Source organism: Pipistrellus kuhlii, unplaced genomic scaffold (genome assembly GCF_014108245.1).
Source record: "Pipistrellus kuhlii isolate mPipKuh1 unplaced genomic scaffold, mPipKuh1.p scaffold_m20_p_3, whole genome shotgun sequence".
NCBI classification, from domain to species: Eukaryota; Metazoa; Chordata; class Mammalia; order Chiroptera; family Vespertilionidae; genus Pipistrellus; species Pipistrellus kuhlii.
The window spans coordinates 8,411,185-8,433,099 of NW_023425529.1; the positions used below are offsets into that span (position 1 = coordinate 8,411,185).

Below are 21,915 nucleotides of genomic sequence, written 5' to 3' on the forward strand. Positions count from 1 at the left end.
GAATGTCCAACACCAAGAGTGAACTCTTAAATGCAAACCACGGACTTTGAGTGATGATAAGATGTCAACATATTGTAGTTTCATCAACTGTAACAAATGCACCCCTCTGGTGGGGGATGTTGATAATGGGAAGGCACATATGTGGGGGAGAGGGGACACAGGAAAATCTCTGTATCTCTCCCTCAATTTTTTTTTTTAATATATTTTATTGATTTTGTACAGAGAGGAAGGGAGAGAGATAGAGAGTTAGAAACATCGATGAGAGATAGTCATCGATCAGCTGCCTCTTGCGCACCCCCTACTGGGGATATGCCGTAACCAAGGTACATGCCCTTGACAGGAATCGAATCCGGGACCTTTCAGTCCCTAAGCCGACGCTCTATCCATTGAGCCAAACCGGTCTCGGCTCCCCCTCAATTTTGCTATGAACCTTAAATTGCTCTGTAAAAAAATATGAAGTCTTGCCCTGGCCGATGTGGCTAGGTTGATTGAGCATCGTCCAATGCATAGAAAGGTCTCCAGTTCGATTCCTGATCAGGGCACATACCCTGGTTGCACGTTGGATCCTTGGTTGGGTGCGAATGAGAGGCAACTGATCAATGTCTCTCTCTCACATTGATTTTTCTATCTCTTTTCTCTCCCTCTCTCTTTCCAAAATCAGTAAGAAACATATTTTTAAGTAATAAAGTCTTAATTTTATAAAAGACATCTTTAAATTATATTTAACAAGTATAATGGGGGGGGGGGGAAAGCAAAGATCAGACTAGGTAACCTCTAAGAACACTTCCTGTCCTGACACTAGGGTGAATCTAGTGAGCTTGGTTCATGGAGCTGTGTCAGATCAATGCCGTCAATATCAGGCACTCAAATGGAGATGCTCTCAAATATAGGATATGACAGCAGGTATCTTGCCAATGAAAGTGATGTTAAAAAAAAAAAAAAAGCAGGTTGAATGATGGGTATTGGTAAACAACAGTAACCTTGGAACACAAACCTTATTCTGTAGAGTCCTATTTTTAATATTCAAGATGTTAGTAATCTCATTATGATAATGACCAACCTCGGGCTCTGGAAATGAAATTAAGAATGCTGATCAACAAGGGAGAGCAGCAAAGACTAATTGCACACTGTGGGGTGTGAGTTTCCGGAGCCTCGGAGAGGGAGGGAGAAGGCTCCCTCTGGAGCTCCAGGCAGCATGCTGGAGAGAGCTCGGTGCTGGGGGTTCTGATCCCTGAGCCACCAGCTGACCATGTGGCTTAAAACAAGTCATTCCCCTCTCCTGGATCTCTTTGGCCACAGAAGGTAAAGCAATGTACCGATATACAAGTGTTAGGATCTCTATGCACTAGGACTCCCGCAGTAACTCTCAGCTGTAACATTTTATTGGGGGTGGGGGGGAGTGTCCTATTTTCTCCCTACCTTTAATTGTATGGTTAATGCCATTGAGACAAAAACATGGCATATACATATACATGAAAATATATATGATTTTAGAGAGGAAGGGAAAAGGAGAGATAGATAGAAACATCAACAATGAGGGAGAATTATTGGTCTGCTGCCTCCTGACTCCCAAACTGGGAATCAAGCCTGCAACCCAGGCATGCACCCTGACCGGGAATCAAACCCAGGCATGTGACCTCCTGGTTCATAGGTTGACACTCAACCACTGAGCCATGCCTGCTGTGCTGGCTCCTCTTGAGCAGTACTAGATTCTGTTCAGCAGGGTTGAACTTCAACAAAATCAATCATCAACACTTTTTAGTTGACTCCTTACCAAGCAACTTTTATATTAAGTCAAGAACATTTGAATTTAGAAGCTCTGTGCAGAAAGGAGTCAACCCAGCCAACCTGAGACTATTTGTGAGGGTCCTTGTCTGGCTTCTGCGATCTTGGCTTGGAGGAGGAGTGTCCGCGTTCCCAGAGCTAACAAGAGTGGCTCACGGTGCCCAAACTCTGTGCACAAACAATATGGCTTGCACCGAACACCTGCCTGCCTTCTGGAGGCCGTGAGTTTTGGTAGATGCTAGGCGAAGGGGGCCTATAGGACTGACCCCCAATAAAATCCCTGGACACCAGCGCTCAGAGGGGCTTCCCTGACAGAGACCATTTCACACCTGTTGTCACAACTCCTTACTAAATGAATTAAGCACATCCTATGAGACTCCATTGGGAGAAACTTGCACCTGGTTTCCTCTGGTCTTTGCCCCCGAGGTGCCTTTGCTGACTGTGTTTTATACTCACCCATTGTAATAAATCACCGCCAGGAGTATAATGATATGCTGAGTCCCCTGAATCCATATATATATATATATATATATATGTGTGTGTGTGTGTATATATATATATATATATATATATATATATATATATATATATGTTTTATATACACACACACACACACACACACACACACATATATATATATAAAACATGTTGGTTTTTTTAACATCTATAATAATAAAAGCATTATATGCAAATCGACTGAACAGCCGAATAGCGGAATGACCCCGGACGACCTACCGGACATCCTTCTGGACGAAGCTGGGGCTGTAAGGGCACAGATTTCGTGTATACGGCCTCTAGTGTGTATAAATCTGGTGGCCTCTATCTCCTTATCTGTCAAATAAGAACTAGAATGATAACATCTAAATTGTTACCACATGATCTCATTCATTTATGGAAAATAAAGAATATTATAACCTAATGAACAAAAAGATAGATACAGAGGCAGTAAAGCACCGAACAGTCTGTCAAATTACAGCAGGAAGGCTGGGGAGTGTTGGGGAGGGAGGGAAAGAGATCAACCGAAGGACTTGTATGCATGCATATAAGCACAACCAATGGACACAGACACTAGGGATGGTGGGGGGGGGGGGAGGGCATGGGACAGGGGGTACGGGAGGCTGGGGTAAGGTCAATGGGAGGGGGGAGATATATGTACTACTATTTGTAATACTTTAAACAATAAAATAAAATAAAATAAAATAAAATAAAATAAAATAAAATAAAATAAAGAAAAACAAATAACTTATTTTTTAAAGTATTTTATTCATCTTTTTTGCAGAGAGAAAAGGAGAGAGATAGAGAGTTAGAAACACTGATGAGAGAGAAACATCAATGAGCTGCCTCCTGCAAACCCCCTACTGGGGATGTGCCCACAACCAAAGTACATGCCATTGACCAGAATTGAACCTGGGACCTTTCAGCCCACAGGCCAATGCATGTGAGGCCACTTCCTGGCTTAGACAGTCCCCTTCTCACAGTGTCCTCACAGGACAGAGAGAGGAGTGAGGAGGAGGCAAGCTCTCTCCTGTTTCTTCTTAATAAAGGCACTAATCTCTTCATGGCAGCTCCACCCACGTGACCTAATCACCCCCCAAAGGCCCCACCTTCAAACACCATCACATTGAGAATCAGGGTTTCAACATGTGAATTTTTAGAGGGGCACCATCATTCAGTCCATCACACATACACTACATTTCTCAATAGGTTTAGAAATATTTAAATTAAGCTTGCCTTTATCCTTCATTATCCTTCAGAAAACCCCACAATTCTCTTAGAGAAATTATTTTTACATACAGATTCATTAAAAATTCAGTGTTGTCTTGACCATGGAGAATAAAGTTTGTATTTGTCCATTTATATCTAGGTGACTTAAAAGCAAATACCTTCAGCAGTAAAACTTCTGGAAGGCCCTGGCCAGTGACTCAGTTGGTTGGAGCATCATCCTGTACACCAAAAGGTTGCAAGTTCAATCCCTGGTTGGGTTGCATATAAGAGACAACCAATTGATGTCTCTCTCTCTCTCTCTCTCTCTCTCTCTCTCTCTCTCTCTCCCTCTTCCCCCTCCCCCCCTCTCTCCCTCTCTCTCTCTCTCCCTCTCTCCTCCTCCTCCTCCTCCTCCTCCTCCTCCTCCTCCTCCTCCTCCTCCTCCTCTTCCTCCTTCTCCTCCCTCCCTCCCTTTCTCCCTCTCTCTTTCCCTTCCTCTTTCTCTCTAAAATCAATAAAAGCATACCCTCAGGTGAGGATTTTAAAAAGTGAAGTTTTGTAAGTAGGAAAAAATTCCCTGAAATCCAGGCCATTCAATAAAGCGGTGCCTGGGAAACATTAGCCTTGCAGACCTCAGAAGTCCCTGCCAGCTCTCGTGCGCTGTGATCTTTCCTATTAAATTCACAAAGGCAGGTGTCTGGATTAGCAAGTTCCTTTGCGATGCTATAATTTCATGTTTCTTAGATTTATGATTCCCTCTTGAACACCCTCATTTTTTATTTTATTTTTTTTAAAGGTTTCTAATTCTCCTTTTATATTTTAAGGAAGGAAATGCTTAAAAAACACCCAACAAAATTTGGAACAAATTAAACAGGTAAAAAGAATAACATGTGACGGGAAGAAACTTGGCCTTCCTGAAATAATTCACAAAAGGATTTTCTTTTTAAAATAGCACATTTGTCTAGCACATATATATAATGGAATTTGACTGACCAAAATGCAATGTTTTTTTGTCCAAGAATTTTTGGTATAAAGTGAGGCTTACCTATAACAGCAAGGGCAAGCCCACTACCCCCTCGGAAGCCTGAGTGCTGCTGGGGACTCTCCATGTGGCTCTGCGGAAGTCACAACATCCCCCGCCCCCACCATAATAGCTTCCAAATTTATCAGCTCTGCGCCCACCCAGCCCCTGAGCTCCCAACTCAAATATCCAGCCTCCTGCTTGACCGTAGAATCTCACAGATGTGTAATGGGCATCTCAGTTGGGATTAATTAAAGAGAGCTCTAGATCTGCACCTAATTTTCCCCACCCCAGTCTTCACCATTCCTTTAAATGGCAACATCTATCCAATTGCTCAAGTTAAAAAGTTAGGAGTATCCACAATCTTTATTATGGAAATCAGTAGCAAAGGCAGCTTTTGTTCAGTTGAGGGGTACCAAGGACCCCAAATGACTGTGACTTAAACAAAACAAAAATGCATTTTGTTTATTTCTTCCCCCTGGAGAGAAGAGAGGTAGGCAGTCAAAGACTGGCCAGCATGACTCAACTCACAAAGTCCTCAGGGATGCAGGTACCACCCACATCATTGTGCCACCATCCCCAGGTGTGATCTACCGCTTGGTGATACAACAGAGCAGCCGAGTCCCAGCCATTGCATCAGAGGTCCAAGTAGCAGGATGCAAGGTGATGTGGGGGGGAAAATGAGGCAAAGCGCAGTTTTAAAGAAGATTATTTTGCTAACACATTATTGGCAGAACTTAGTCACATGATTCTTAATTGAAAGAGCAGCTGGAAGATGTAGTCTTTAAGGCAACTATGTGCCCAGTTAAAAGTGGGGTTTCATTACTGTGGAAGAAGGCTAGACCAGGTGTTGGCGGGGAGGGCTGGCCAGCAGTTCCTGTCTGATATGGCTTGTAAAGCCCTATGTGATTGGGCCCCTCCCTGCTATTTGACCGCATCTCTTTGACCTTGCTTAGCACAATCCCACCACTCTGCCCTTTTCCGATGCTCTTTAAATTTGCTGTGCTTGTTCCTGCCGTAGAGACCTGCTGCTCCTGGGATGCTGGCCCAAGATATGCTCATGGCCACCCTGCACTGGTCCAGCCTCAGCTCCGATGGCAGTTCCTCACCGGGGCCTTCCCTGGCCACCCTTTCTAAGGTAGTGTCTCCCCACCAGCCAGCCTCAATCATGAACACCATTTCATTTCGTCAAAGCACTTGTCACTCTCTGAAAATACCTTTCACTTGTTGTTTTAGAACACACGATCCTTCAGGGCAAGGACGTCACCCTTCATGTTTAGAGTTTGTGCTCCACGTCAGCACGGAGGAACTGCCCAGTAGTTAGGTGTGAAACAAATGAGTGACTTCATTAATTCATTTCTTCATCAATACGTTTGAAATTGAATGTGTCAGTTCAATACTCCCCGAGCTTCCCCCACAGACAAGCTGCTACTATCTTGGGCAAGAATTCATTTTCCCCGGGGCCCCTGGGGAGAGACAGAAAGCAGAGTGTGGGCTTCAAAGGAAGCTGAGTTTGGCTCTCACTTTACTGCCTGAAGCCAGGAATGGGCCCTAAGTGAAAGGTGAAGGGGAAGATCAGCCGGATGCTTGGAACTTGCGCTAACCTGCTCTCTGGAAATTTCCGAACTCAATCTCCAGGGTGGCTGCCTCAGCTCCTGGGCAGTGAGCGTGACCTGCAGTGGCCAAGGTCACAGTGGTGGTAAAGGTCACAGTATCCTTCCCAGTTTGGGTGCTTACAGCTGTGTCAGTGTAGACTTAGGCCAGTGGTCAGCAAACTCATTAGTCAACAGAGCCAAATATCAACAGTACAATGACTGAAATTTCTTTTGAGAGCCAAATTTTTTTAAACTTAAACTTCTTCTAACACCACTTCTTCAAAATAGACTTGCCCAGGCCATGGTATTTTGTGGAAGAGCCACACACAAGGGGCCAAAGAGCCACAGTGTGCCGATCCCTGACTTAGGCAAATTCCCCAACCCCCTTGCCTTGGTTTCCTCATCTGTAAATTGACAATAATGATGCCACCCCCTCAAGGGTATTGAGATGATTGAGTTAGACTATGTGAAGCACTTTTTATGCAGATATATAGTAAACATTCAATCAATGTAGCTATGATTAGGAGGTGCTCCTGTGTGCCCTGGAAGCTTCTGAGGGAACTTTTATTCTTGAGTGCTCATCTATCCATCACTGGGTAATAAACTGTCCCATAGCTTAATGATGAAAACAACAACCATTTCATAAGCCCTGACAATTACGTAGATGGATCTGCTGGATTGTGGGCACTGGAGCATCCAAACTGTCTTCACTCACGTGTCCAGCACCAGAGCAGCAGGATTGGAAAGCTGGCCTCCCTCTCCCCACGTGGCATCTCCACGTGGCTGCTTGGGCTTCTTGACAAGAATCAGTGTTCCAAGAAAGAAGAAGTCTTTCTCCCTCACCCCAGGTTCTCACACAACCCAGACATTCTTGAATAAACTTTATTTAACTAAGTTAACTATTTTTGTAGCATTAACTAGCATTTCTTCAGTTCATCAATAAGAGTCTTTGACACCATCAGATCACAAGAGCAGTATGTTGTGACAACACCCAGATTTTCTGTTTTATGAGAGAGGCTGAGCTTTTCCTGAGGTCAACCATGGAAAGGGCACCATCCACACAAATGCCAAATATCTCCTCTAAGATAGGCCATTTGTATTTTGAAAATAAAACACTAATTATTTTAAATTTCTAGACACAAATATTATAAAATATGTCAGTGACCTTGGGTCTAGCAAAGATTTCTCAAGTAGGACACAAAAAATGTGAACTGTAAAAGAAAAAAAATCAACAAGTTCAACTTCATCAAAATTTAAAACTTTTGTTCTTCAAAACACAGCTATGAAAATCAAAAGGCAAGCCCAGCTGGACAGAAAATATTTGCAAAACATATAGCTGACAAAGGGCTTGTCAATAAGAAAATGACCTAATAAAAATATGAACAAAATATGTGAACCAATATTTTGCCAAAGGAGTGATACAAATGGCAAATAGGACCATGAAAAGATGTTAGACCTCAACAGTCATTAAGGAAACACAAATTAAAACCAAATGAAATTCCACGAGGATGGTTAAAATTAAAAAGACTGATTATCTCAAGTCCTGGTGAAGATGCAAAATAACTGGAACTCTCATAGTCTGTAGGTGGTACATATAATAAAGCACAACCATGTTGTAAAAGTGGTTTGTTACAAAATTAAACATACACCTACAATATGACCAAGCCATTTCACTTCTAAGCATTTACCCCTAACAAATGAAAGCATATGTCCACACAAATACTTGCACATGAATGTTCATAGCAACTTTGTCAGCCAAGAACTAGAAACACATTAAATGTCTATCAACAGGTGAATGGATAAACTGTGGTAGATCCATATCATGGAATGAGCACAACCCAGCAATAAAACAAGAACATATAGGTACACACAGCAGGTTGATTCTGTTGTAGCTCAAAATAATTATGCCGAGTGAAAGAAGCCAAACACAAAAGAATAGATATTGTTTAACTGCATTATGTTAAATTCTGGAAAATGCAAACTAATCCATAGTAACAAGAAGATTGATGTTCTCACCTGGGCCTGGGACTGGGGAGCAGAGAGAAATGGATCACACAGCACATGAGGAAGCTTTAGGGATGATGGGTGCATTCATTATCTTGAGGGTAGTGATGGTTTCACAAGTATGCAAATATATCAAAACTCATCACATTATGCCATTGATTGCATGTCAATTATATCTCAATAAAGCTATAATGAAAACTAAATAATGAAAAAAATACGTATTGGCCTTTATTTGGGGGCAACTCTTTGCAACAGAGAAAGATTCTTGAATTTCACCATTTACAAATCCTACAAATGCTATACCGTGACATGTATTGGTAAAATCCGTTGACATCTCAGCCTGTGTACAGAAGCTATTGTTTTTCAATTTATTAGTTAGATCTCTTCAGTGTCATGTGACATGTCATCAATATGATGACTGTTATTGATTCTTTGAGAGTGGAACCTCTCTGGCTTCTCACATTGCGTCCTGTCCTGGCATGTTACTCACTGAACCTTTCCTGATGTGATCAGGTTTTCACCCACCTTGTGACCTTTCTTTTTCGGGGCAATAAGCTCTCTTGCTAGATAATTTGCTACCTGCGACTGAAGAGACTTTTTCTCCAAAGCTTTACACCGTTCAAGACTCTTGATACCCATTTCAAAAGACCAGCTCTTTCCTTTCCTAATGGCCATGGGCTGTTGTCAGTGTCTTCTCGGTGGGCTAGGCCACTGCTGTTCTTTTGTTTGTCATACACACACACAGGCAGCCAGGACCTCCTGGCTCCCCAGCCTGTGAAAGCCCTGCTGATGAGTGCGTTTCCCCATAAAGAACAGCATCTCCGTGTCCCTTATCTGACTGGTACAGGGTCTCATAAGACTAGCTCTTCCCTGACTTCCGGTTCCAGGTCTCACCTGTGATCCCTCACCCCTCACTTTACCAAGGCTGTCCATGGGCCTGGACCTAGAATCTTCTTTCACATTGTCATACCTCACTTACCTTGGGAATACGCCACCTTACTCTCAATAGAATAAAACACAAATGTTAATCTACACCACATGTGTCAAACACAAGGCCCTCGGGCCAAATCCGTCCCGCCAGGCCTTGCAATGTGGCCCGCACCGCGCTGTCATCACTGCACTCTGCTGCATTTCCATCACAATGACAGTTTATGACTGTTCAGTAAACCATTCGGCCCGCGATTTAGGCTGGATTTTAAATTTTGGCCCCTTCTCTGATTGAGTTTGACACCCCTAATCTACACTAATAAAAGAGTAAGATGCAAATTGACCATACCTTCACAATGCCCACCAGCCAATCAGCAGTGAGTATGCAAATTAACCCAACAAAGGTGGTGGGTTAATTTGCAAACAAAGGCACCGAGTGGCCAGAGGCGGGGCAGGACGTTCTGCACCACCCCAGTCGCTCTGGGCCTCTGGGAAGAATGGGAAGGCACAAAGGCAGCTCTGGCCTGAGCCGAGGCAGTGCCAGCAGCCTGGGGAAGGAAGGACCATTCTTGCACAATCTTCATGCCTCTGGTCTCTAGTACAAGGCAAAGGGCATAACAAATGTACAAGAAAGTTGAACAAATGCAAAAAGTTCACAATGTAATTCTCTTCTAACATACGCAGGCTGTTTTTGCAGGATGGACCACTACCAAGGCACAGTGGGTAAAAATTAGTTTTTATTTGTCTTAAATTTTCTCTCCGATATTACACCTGTAGGGAGTGTTTGCCCCCATAAGCCAGTCAGCAGTGAGTAAGGGAGGTTGGGAAGGTCACTGGGAAGGATTAGCTGATGACGCCAGCCCACTGTCCTACTTCGTGCGATCCAGAGCTCACTGGTGTTCAGCAGCGTCCCTGTCTCGAGTCAATGGGCTCAAGTGAGAATGATTCAGTGGATGAAGGCAACTCAACTGTATGCGGCCCAGGGGCTGTGATGGTGAGTTTCATGTCAACTTGGTTAATCTGTAGAACATCTATTCAACTATGACCCTTCCGTGGTTGACCCCAGGAAGGTATTCTGTGGGTGTGATTAGAGTCTATACGTTTACTTTAAGGCGGGAAGATTTTCCTGGAACATCTGGATACCCTGGATGAGCCTACAGAATCTGTGGAGAGGCTTTCAGAGCAGAATTGAGGCTTTACCCAGGAAAAAAGAATTCACGGCTGGCCCCACAGATTTCAGACATGCCTAGGCAGTCCCACAATTGCGTAAGCAGATTTCTTGTAATGAATCTCTTGTCTCCACTCTTTCTGTTTCTCTGGTGGAAACAGGGGGCTGAAGGACCTTTAACCAAATTGCTTCATCAGTCTCTTATTGCAAATGCTCCCATAGTATAGACATAAAATTCTAAACATCACGTGTGTGTGTTGGTGGTGGGTGGGGTTTTTTTTTGTTTGTTTTTTAATCAATCACAAGTTCTCACAGAATGGGGTTCTCTAGGACTCTCGTGTAGAAATTCTGGTTCGGTCTTAGGTAGGAAGCACTCACCTGGACCTCCTTTTCCATACAGACCCAAAACTCTTTCTGACATTGCACATCTTCTCATTTTGGGTTCTTTATCTGAGCCATTGTCCGAGATTCCAAAAGCCATTTCAGATGACCAGCTCTTTCCTTATCAAATGGCCATGGCCTGTCATATAGGGTCTTCTCAGTGCGGTGGGCCACTGCTGTACTTTCCAGTGTTGATCAAGATTGTCTTGAATAAGCAACATCCCCGCCCCAGCTCTGCTTGATTCAGGAGTCCCCTTTGCCCAGCTGCCCCAACCCTACTAGGATAATTACCAGAAGCTATTCATGGACCCAAGTAGAAAGTAATAATCTCCTTTCCCCATGTAGAAAAATGAAGGGAATGATGCTTTAATTATATATATATATTTCAGAGAAGAAAGAAGAGGAAGAGAGAGAGAGAAACATCAATAATGAGAGAGAATCCTTGATCAGCTGTCTCCTAAATGCCTCCTGCTGGGGATCGAGCCTACAACCTGGGCATGTACCTTGACCAGAAATCGAACTGTGACCTCCTGGTTCATAGGTCGACACACTCAACCTCTGTATTAGTTTCATGCAGGCTGGGTGGGAATGGTGATTTTTCTACCACCTCACAGGACTGTCGCAAGAATCAAATGTTGATAAAGGATTACTTTGAAAACTTACAGTCATAAAGATGAAAGAATCATCATCATCTTTGTAATTATCTTAATTATTATTCTCACTCCACTAAACCCACCAATTATTCTCTTCCTGCCCACACGCTTTTCTAAAAGAATTTGCCTTCATCCACAGACCAAGGTGGTGCACAGCCACTCCATTTGTCCCAGGTGGTGTGAAGACAGATGACTGAAAAAAATCTGGACTCCTTCAACAAGTGGCTGGAGTTCTGTACTCTGTATCCTTGAAGAAACTACTTTAAATCAGTCACGTATCTTAGATTGTAAAACCCAAGCATACTGACTTAAGAAAAATAACGTGTTGATCCATTAACTGAAAGTCCGCAATCGACTCTCACCACTAATGATTACATAGTACTACAAGTCACAGCCAGAGCTATAAAGAAAGGAGGGAACAGTGTAAACATTGGGAAGAAAGAGATAAAACACTCATCATTTACCTAGAAAAACCAACAGGAGCAACAAACAAATTATTAGGACTTATAAGCAATGTTGCCAGATGCAAGATTAGCCCATAAAAAATCAACAGCATTTCTCTTCACCAGCAATAAATCAATAAAAAAAAAATGACTTTCAGACACATTTTTTCCACATTCTAATGTATCTGAAATTGGGATGCCTCTTACATTGATGGCATCTTGGATTTGAGTAAATACAGCATCAAAAATAAGTCACCATTCTCAGTTCCACAGATATTTTAAAGTATCTTGTCAATAATAAATAGTACACAAAGATATCTAAGGAGAAAACTTTAAAAGCCTAATAAAAGGTACAGAAGATGATCTGAATGAGTGAAGTGGATTTCTATGCTCTTGATGAGATGATTTAATATTATAAAGTTGTCAGTTCTCCCCCAAATTAACCTATAAATTCAATGCAATTCCAGTAAAAATGTCACATAGGTATTTTTAGAAGAACTCAGTAAAAGTCTACATATGTTAAAGACCTCAATATTAAAGATAAAACTGTGATTTTAAAAAATAAAGAATATCATTATGACATGAGCTTGTGTTTCCCCACCTTTTTCTTCTATTATCACCTCTTCAGGTGATAATTTTTTTCCTAATTATGACTGCCCCCCCCCCACCTGCTTATAACAGGAAAGTTTTAATGCCACAGTTGTACTAATTTTTTGTTTAGATATTGTATGTATATCTGTACTTTAATTACAAAGCGTATTACTTTTTTTCACTCCCCTGAAAAACAATGTTCACTTTTGGGGGCAATCACCTTCCATCTCCCGCCCTCACCATAAGAATGTTACACGCATAGAGGTGAGGAGGACTTCACATTTTTCAAAAACTCAAGCCCTCAGACAAAAAGTCCATAGACTTGACGACTATATTGGTTTCCTAACACGGCCTTAACAAGTTCCCAAATATTTATCGACTTCACCCGCCACTCATTTATTGTTACCTCCCAGCTCTGTGTCCCGAGTGCAGTGAGATCAGCTGCTATTTTGTTATAGCAGCCAGAATAGACGAAAACTATCCCACCAGGCTGGCCTGGACCCTCACCCAGAGGTCCTGGGGAAGAATCCACCTCCAGACTCACTCAGACTATTGCCAAAGTTCAGGGCCACGCAGTGGTGGGGCCGAGCTCCCATTTTCTCGCTGGCCAGCAGCGCAGGGGTCCTTCTCAGCTCCTGGAGGCCACACCCATTCCTTCCTCTGCCTTCCACGCCAGCAACACACAGTCAAGTCCTTCTCAGGAGGTGAATCCCTCTGACCTCCCATCGCCTTCATTTTTCCTCCTGCGTCTCTCCGATGTCAGCCAGAGAAATGCCTCCGCCCTTACGGGCTCACGTGACCAGACTGGGCCCAACCAGATGGCCCAGGCCAATCCTGCTACGCTCTTAATGCTTGTGTCCTCCCAAAGTTCATATGTGGAAAATCACACACACACACACACACACACACACACCCCAGGTGATGGTATCAGGAGGGGGGGGGGTCATTTGGAGATGACTAGATGATTAGATCCTTCGTTAAGGGGATCAGCTCCCTTACAAAGAGGCTCTGTTGCCCTTCTGTCTTGTGAGGGTACAGCTAGAAGGTGCCCTTTAAACCAGAAAATGGGTCTCACCAGACACCAACTCTGCCCCCACCTTAATCTTTGACTTCCGGGCCTCCAGCACTGTGAGTAATAAATTTCTGTTTTCTTATCAACAGAAATGTATAAGCCACCTAGTCTCTGCTATTTTGTTATAGCAGCCAGAATAGACTAATACTACCCTTAATGTTAATTAGATCTGCAGAGTCCCCTCACTGCAACACCTCTATTAGTACTAGTGTTTTGTTGGATAATTAGGAGACAGGGATTCAGAACACCTTTAGATTTCTGCCTACCATGATCACATTAAAATTAAGGATTTCTGATCCACAAAGGACAGACACTGTGGACAAAGTTCATGGACAGATGAAAGGGGGAAATATTTTCAATTTCTGAAACCACCAAGGGGTTGATACTTATAATATATATAAGGAACCCTTACAAATGAATAGAAAATGGACAGTTTTTAGAAGTGGGAACCCACATTGCTGATAGGTATATGAAGAGATACTCAAAATTAATAGTAATCAGAGAAATGCCAAGTCTAAAAGCATGAGATGCTACCTTATTTTTATTTGATTGGCTAAAATTAGAAAACTGGAAAATGCTGAGTGCTGGGGGTGAGGGGAGACATGGAGATATGGGAACCCTCCGACAATGCTGCTGGGGGTGTAGACTGAGTCGCCCATTACGGAGAGAAACCAGGCATTATGTAGTCAAATGTAGTACCCCCCCCACCTCCCCCCCCCCACTCCCCACCCCCATCCTCCACCCCGGGACCCAGAAATCCCACTATTAGTGTTAGGACCCAAGGACATTCTTACCTAGATCCACAGGACACATACACTGCATGTTCATCACAGTGTGTTTGTGGCAGGGGTACGGATATATAAACTATAGTAAATATATACCAGGGAGAAGCATGCAATAATGAGAATCCACTAGTAAAATAGCACCCATAGCATCATGTGTGGACCTTAAAAATATGGCATCCCATGGAAAAAAAGTAAAAGGATGAGACATGACAGAATCCTCTGTGTCGATTAAAACTACAACCAAGGATATATGGACACGAAGTTACATGATAAACACACAAGGATGACTACCTACAGGGAGAGAAGGAAGAAGGCCAACAGTCATTGGAATTAAAGAAATAAGTTGGCTGTGATCTGAGGCTATGATGGCCGATATCTTTAAAAGCCGGTCAGCAGGGACGGCTTCAGGCACAGCATCATCCAGACGTTGGGCATTGTCACCAGGATCCATTGCTCTGCTCCGCAGCACCAGAGTTTTGGCTGTACCTTCAGACTATCTTGGACGGAAGTGAACTTTGATTAAGTACAGTTTTCTAGACAAATATGAGCTCTGTTTGATGGAATGCTCTTACGGTGGAGAAGATAAATTTCTTAGTGGCCTTTCCTGCCTTTCCCCTTTCAGCCCCATGAACCCATCCGAACGGGGATCATTGAGGTCTCTGACGTGTCATCGTGAGCAGCTGCGGTCCCTCCTCTCAAGACCCACAGCCTACATGCTCATCAGCAGATGAGAACATCTGTGCGTGGTTATGGACAGGGCTGCGTTTTGATTAAGTGCTTGAGACAAGCGTGCTTGTGTTCCTGACAAGTGGAGAGCGAGAGAGAAAAGAACACAAGTTCATGACAGTGCGGCCAGAATGAAAGCTGTAATTAAGGCTTTGCTCCAACGGTGTGGTTTTTATTAGCGGCGCTGTCAGGGGAAGACACTGCGCAGCTCGCTTCAAGTCTCCACGTGAAGGAGCTGGTTAGGGTCACGCCCTGGGCTCCCCCTCGGACCCCCGAAGTGACTCATCATCCTGGCGAGCTGGGGCAGGACCTGGGCCTCCCGGCTCTGCCCCTCCCTTGTCTTTCACTCTGTAGCCTAGACCCGTGGTCGGCAAACGGCGGCACATGCGGCTCTTTGACCCCTTGAGTGTGGCTCTTCCACAAAATACCATGGTCTGGGTGAGTCTATGTTGAAGAAGTGGCGTTAGAAGACGTTTAAGTTAAAAAAAAAAAATGTGGCTCTCAAAAGAAATTTCAATCATTGTATTGTTGATATGTGGCTCTGCTGACAAATGAGTTTGCTGACCACTGCCCTAGTCAGTTGTATTAGTTTCCCGAGGCAGCCGTCCCAAATGACCACCGGCTCAGGGTTTAAAACAACAGACATTTGTCCTCTCAGCATTCAGGAGGCCAGAAGTCTGGAATCGGGGTGCTCGCTGGGTTGGTTCCTCCTGGAGATGAGGGAGAGTCTGTTGCCTGTTGCTTAGCTGCTGGGGCTGCTGGAGACCCCGGCATTTCTTGGCTTGTGGCTGCATCGCCCCACGTCTGCCTCCGTCTTCAGAGCCTTCTTCTCTGTGTAAATGCGTCCCCTTCTCTTCCCTTCAGGACACGAGTCATTGCATTGGGGGCCTCTCTCATCCAGTGGGGCCTCCTCTTAGCCAGTTACCTCTGCAAAAGACTCCATTTCTAAACCGGGTCACACTGTTCAGCCCACTCTGATGGTCCAGCCTGCATTCATTCTTCCGGCCCCGGGCAGGTGAATCGGCCTCGTGCAGGGTGAGAGAGGGCACGTATGGATTAGGAAATCGTTCGGCCAGACCTGTGCCATGCATCCAATGTCACCTCATCGGTAATGAAGGTCAGAGGGGAGTTATGATGAACCCCTGCCTTCTGCAGGCAGCGAACGCCTGGTGCTTCAGTGGGAAAACGTGGCCAAGAGCCGTGGTTTGCTTTGAGGCCCCTTTGAGACCCGGAGGTCCTCAGGGTTCCTCCCCGGCTCCCCCTCCGAGAGCAAGCATCTTTCTCCAGCTTCCTTGGGTGGCTCTTTCCCGTTTAATTATGCAGCTTCCAAGCCCGGCCTGTGAGCAGAATGCCTGAGCGAAATCCGCACCCTGCAATTGAGAGGCGTATCCAAGGAGACTGACAGGTAAAAGTGAACGTGATAAATCAAGATCTGGGTGTTGCATTCTTAATGCCTTTCTCCTCTGAAAGGGCCTCTGTGCTCTCCCTCAGCAGACTTGCGAGGGATGTAATCCAACCTTGGGCTGTTCCTGAATGAGAATGTCACTCTGTGTGATTCCACAACTCGGTGGGACACGAGCCTCCAATCCCCGGAAACCCAACTCCAGCTCCCACCCCCCTCAGGATTTGGCCTGGAAGTGGGGGTGGGGATGGATTAGGTGGCAGAGGGAGCTCCGGCATCTTCCTTTCCAAGTAGCTTCATCTCACAGGGCTGGGCCAAGGCCTCTGGCCAGTTCAGCCAAGTGAAGTGGCCATCCTTGAATTTTTCACATTTCCATTGATTGCTACAAGGTGCAGGTGCAGCGGGGGCATAGTCATCCTTCATGGCTGTGTGAAGAAGCTTTCTAAGCATTTGTGGTATCTTGTTACAGCAGCCACAGGCAACTAATACATACAGGGCTGTTATCATCTCCATTTTACAGATGAGAAAGCCAACGACTGCAGAGGTTGAATAGCTGTACCCACAGTGGTCGACCCATAAATGGCAGTCAGGATTCCAGCATCCCTGCTCTTGGCTATTATGGTCCTTGCCACAGAAGCTTTGCAATCTGTATACACCCACCCACCCACACACACACACACACACTATATATATATATATATATATATATATATATATATATATGCGTAAGCAACCATTATAATCAAATGACCGAACAACAGGTTGACCAATCACTATGACACACACTGACCACCAGGGGGCAAATGTTCAATGCAGGAGCTGCCCCCTGGTAGTCAGTGCAATCCTGTAGCCAAACTCCCGTGGTCCCCACCCCCCGACCCCCAGCCAGCTAACCTCCCTCAGTCTCTCCTCCTCCACCACCACCACCACCACCCCCTCCCCAGCCTGCCAGCCCTGATTAACAATAGGGACTGGGTGAGACAGCCCTGATCAACCCTAATCACCAGCCAGGCCGAGGTATCCCAACCGCACACGAATTCATGCATCGGGCTTCTAGTAAAGATTAAAGCAATGCAAGGCAGCAAGGCAGTAAGAGCCTGTCTGAGGTCAGTGCAGTCAAAAATAAGAGAGAAGTTGTCAGGAGGTCAGGAAAGTTTCACACAGAAGGTAACTTAGGGCTCTTTCTGTGACAACAGACAAAAACCCCATAGGCCGGTAAAAGCAAAAGAAAGAACTATAATGGCTCGTGTGTGTGAATGTGAGAAGACGAGCCGCAGTTGGAATCAGGCACTCAGACAATGTTGGCAGCAACCTGTCTTTCTCCACTTCCTGGCCTGCTTTCCTCTCAGGCAGACAGCCCTCCCCCTGAGAGGGCAACCCCCACATCCTCCCAGCACCGCGCGAAGGAATCGACTCTTTTCCGACAGTTACCAAAAATCTCCCAGGACTGAGGCTCATCGAACCAGACTGAGTCCTGTGCCCAACCCTGAAATAATCGCTGTGAGCAGGAAGCAGAGGGGACTGATCCATCAGCCAGAGTCACCTGAACGCTGGCTGTGCGTCTCCGCCCACTGCGTGTGTTCCAGGGGGAGGCACTTCTGCAAAGGAAAATGAAGGTTCGGCCCACAGAAGAAAGAGGAATGGACGTCAGGCAGGCAGCATCAGGTCTCCACTAGTCATAGAGTCAAATTTAACATGTGAGGGTCATACATGTGACATTTATTCATTACGTGTGACGGATTTTGCCCTACCCCTCCACACCGCCATTCCTTACTAATAGAACCCTGAACTTGAGGTTTGCTCTGATATGAGGTGCAGAGCCCTTGAGTTCAGGGAGTAAGGACTCCTTCCCAAGCTCCAGAGTGGTTCTAGACCAGTGGTTCTCAACCTTTCTAATGACTCGACCCTTTAATACAGTTCCTCATGTTGTGGTGACCCCCCCCCCCCCCCGCAACCATAAAATTATTTTCGTTGCTACTTCATAACTGTAATTTTGCTTTCTGTTATGAATTCATAACTGTTATGAATCGTAATGTTAATATCTGTGTTTTCCGATGGTCACAGGCAACCCTGCTAGCGGTTCTCAACCTGTGATTCTACAGAACCACTGCTGTAGAATCTAAACCAACATGGAGACCTACTATGATGTTCCAGATCCTGCTGCTGGCGGTGCCCATGAGCCCACGTTCTGGCCAATGAGATATGAAAAAAGGTCTGCTCAGGGGCTTCCAGGAAATGTTCCGCCTCCTGATAAAAGTGGAAAGAGTTTCCTTCCACCATCCCTTCCCATTTCTTTCTTTTTTATTTTATTTTATATATTTTATTGATTTTTTATAGAGAAGAAGAGAGAGGGATAGAGAGTTAGAAACATCAATGAGAGAGAATCACCGATCAGCTGCCTCTTGCACACCCCCTACTGGGGATGTGCCCGCAACCAAGGTACATGCCCTTGACGGGAATCGAACCTGGGACCCTTCAGTCCGCAGACCGACGCTCTATCCACTGAGCCAAACCGGTTTTGGCTCTTTCGTGTTTCTTGTCCTGGACATGGTTGTATAAGGAGGAGATGCTTGGAGCTGTAGCAGCCATGACGCAACCATGAGCAACCAGACGAAGGGTACACAGTGAGGATGGCAGAGGAGAGGTAGCAAGTGATCGGTGAGCCCCTGCACCAACCAGGAGCTGCCTATGGCAGAAATCCTGCAGTGAGAGATAAATTAAAGGTCTTTATTGCCCAGGCCATTGTTAGGGATTCGCTGCCATGCAGCCAGACACAGCCTGACACTTTATTATAAAAATGAAAGATAACACCTCCCCTCAACTTTTTAGAAGCTCTCGCCGAAACCATTAACTCGGATGTGCCTCTGCCAGAATTTCAGAACTGGCCATTAATATACCTCCCAAAGTCAGGTAGGGCATTCTCAGGTAGTGTTGCCAATCGATCACGCTGTTTTGACAGCAAAGTGTGCTATGTTATTAGCTGCATTAAGCAGGCAAGTCCATTTCTGTTCCCTCTGAAGTACGCAAAGGAGCAAGGGTATAATTTAGTCCTTTCTGGGTGTGAAAGTGAAAACCAGAAGGGACATTTTTCAAGCGTTCGAGAAGGTGTGGTTTTTTTTGAATCATGAAAAGCAAAAAGTTTTTTTGGTTTTTTTTTTAGATGATAAAGCCCTGAAACTCCAACAATATATTTGCAGGACACTCTTGAAGCAATTGTAGAAATACCTTTTGCTAAATGAAAGTGACCCAGATCCTACTCAGGAAAGACTGGAATGCAGCAAAATGACTTATACAGGACTCACCTGTCTGGCAATCTGTGGAAATCCATAAACTTGATAGGAGACGGAGGGCAGTGTTTTGTTTGTTTGTGGCTTAATGCATCCGATGTCATCGGGTGTTTGTAAACTGTAACAATGATGGCAGCCGTTACTTACTGAGTGCCTACAGTCACGCTGGCTAGCACGTTCACCCATCAGCTTGTTTAACGGTCAGACCCTCCCCAGGAAGTAGGCACTAATAATATCCACAGTTTGCAGACAAGGAAGTGAGCCCAAGGATATTACATAAATTTTTATAAAGGTCACACAGCTCCAATGGGGTGCTCTTGGTGAAATATTTAGGACTTTTGCGAGACAGTTGTTAAACATCGGTAGTTTTGACATGAGGATGGTGGGAATACTAACCCCACGGAAACTGTCCAATGCTACAAGTCAGGGCTTCCCTCCCAATTAACCAGCGCGCCACTGAACCGATAATAACGGTGCAATACAAATATTCACATCTGACCCAAACAAATGCAGGGTCTATTGATGAAAAATGGTAGAGCAGGTATGGGGTGGATGAATGGATAGAAAAATGGGTGGGATCAGTGTACACTGCAGAAATAACCTAAGCCCCCAGAGAGATCCAGGCCATGCAGTCTCTGTATGTAAGAAGAGGAATTTAAGGATACGGGAATCATCTCTGTAAGTTCTCAAAGTATAAATTCCTCAACGCTTAATCAGTGGCACACTCCCCCCAGCTCAGACATCTGAGTTATGCAAATACCACAGATTTGAGGGCTGGGTCGGGTAGAATACATTTGCAAGAAATATAACTATTTTAAAGACATCTGCAGAAGCCTTCGCATGTGAGTCACTGAAAAGATTCCGCCTGACCCAGAACAAGAACTGAATCCCAGAGTCCACTTGCCAGCCTGCTGCCCTCCACGGCTGCACCACGAAAACCCGCCTCCCTCCTGGGCCAGGAACTGATTGGCACCAGGCCCTCCCAATACCAGGGCTGACCCCGGAGCAAAAGGAGGAGGCGTCTGACTTTGCTCACCGCCTCGTGGCTCTGAGCAAGGGGGCTCTGGCTGCGGATGAGTCCCCGGGGAGCATTGCTACACGGCTGCAGTCCATTGGCACTGAAAACCCCCAAGGAGACCAGCGCTTCTCCTGCCAGCTACTGTGACTGCCGATGACAGCAAGGACCCCTGTGTTGGGGGTGTCACCCTCTCCCATGAGATGCTCTGTCAGAAGACAGAAGATGGCCGTCCCTTCCTCCGAGTTATCAGATCCAAGGGTGGTGGTGTGGGCATCAAGGTGGACAAGGGTATGGTACCCCCTGGCAGAGACTACTACCCAAAGGCTGGATGGGCTGTCTGAGCGTTGTGCCCAGCACCAGAAGGATGGACCTGACTTTGCCGAGCGGCGCCATGTGCTGGAGATGGGTGAGCACACCTGCCTCAACCCTCGCCGCCATGGAAAACGCCGAAGTTCTGGCCCGTGATGCCGGCATCTGCCAGCAGAATGGCACGGTGCCCACCATGGAGCCTGGGATCCTCCCCTCCGCCTGCCTTCTGTGAGGTACTGGTGGCGACATATATGATGATAGGCGACAGTTTAACTGTCCTGGTGGCAAACTGACCTAAGCCGATATGCTCAGGCACAACTTCTTGGGCTCTATGTGATAGATGTAAGACTTTTCCAGAATGTTTGAGCTGGGCTTCTTCTCTGCAACCTCACCACCGGTGATATTGAATGTGAGCCTACACCAAACCCACCACACCTCACCTACTTGCACTGATTAACAAGCATAATTATAAACTCAGCGACGCTCCAGCTTTCTGGCTTTTTAGCTGATCTGCTCGCCCATTGGTTGTTTCTTTAGGACGAGACAAGCACATTTCAGAGGCAGGAGTCTGTCACCCCTGTGTTTGCTGTTAGGCAGTCGGCTGGCCTCCTGCCCGGGGCCGTACACGGGCACCGCCCTGAGCATACAGGACCAGCCCTAATGGGTGCTTATGCTCCATCCATGCGGCACAGAGAGGGCTCGGAGCACTTCAGCCAACCCGCTCATCCTGAACAGCATGACGGAGAGCTCACTTCTACACAAATGTCGCCGGTGAGAAGCCACTTGTGTTATACACTGAATGGCCAGATTATTATGATCTCTGAACGCATAATAATATGGCCACTCAGAGTGTTTGTGTGTGTGTGTGTGTGTGTGTGTGTGTGTGTGTGTGTGTGTATTAGAGGCCCGGTGCATGAATTTGTGCATGGATAGGGTCCAGCCAGCCTGGCTGGGGGGAGGGAACATGGGTGGTTGGCCAGCCTGCCTGCTGGTCCAATCCCTGGTCAAGGGGACAATTTGCATATTAGCCTTTTCTTATATATG

The 21,915-nt window shown here is 45.5% G+C and overlaps 1 pseudogene; it reads left to right on the forward strand.

The window, feature by feature from the left end:
* Positions 1-2,501: 2,501 nt before the first annotated feature.
* LOC123653062 lies at positions 2,502-21,352 on the forward strand (annotated as a pseudogene).
* Positions 21,353-21,915: the final 563 nt, after the last annotated feature.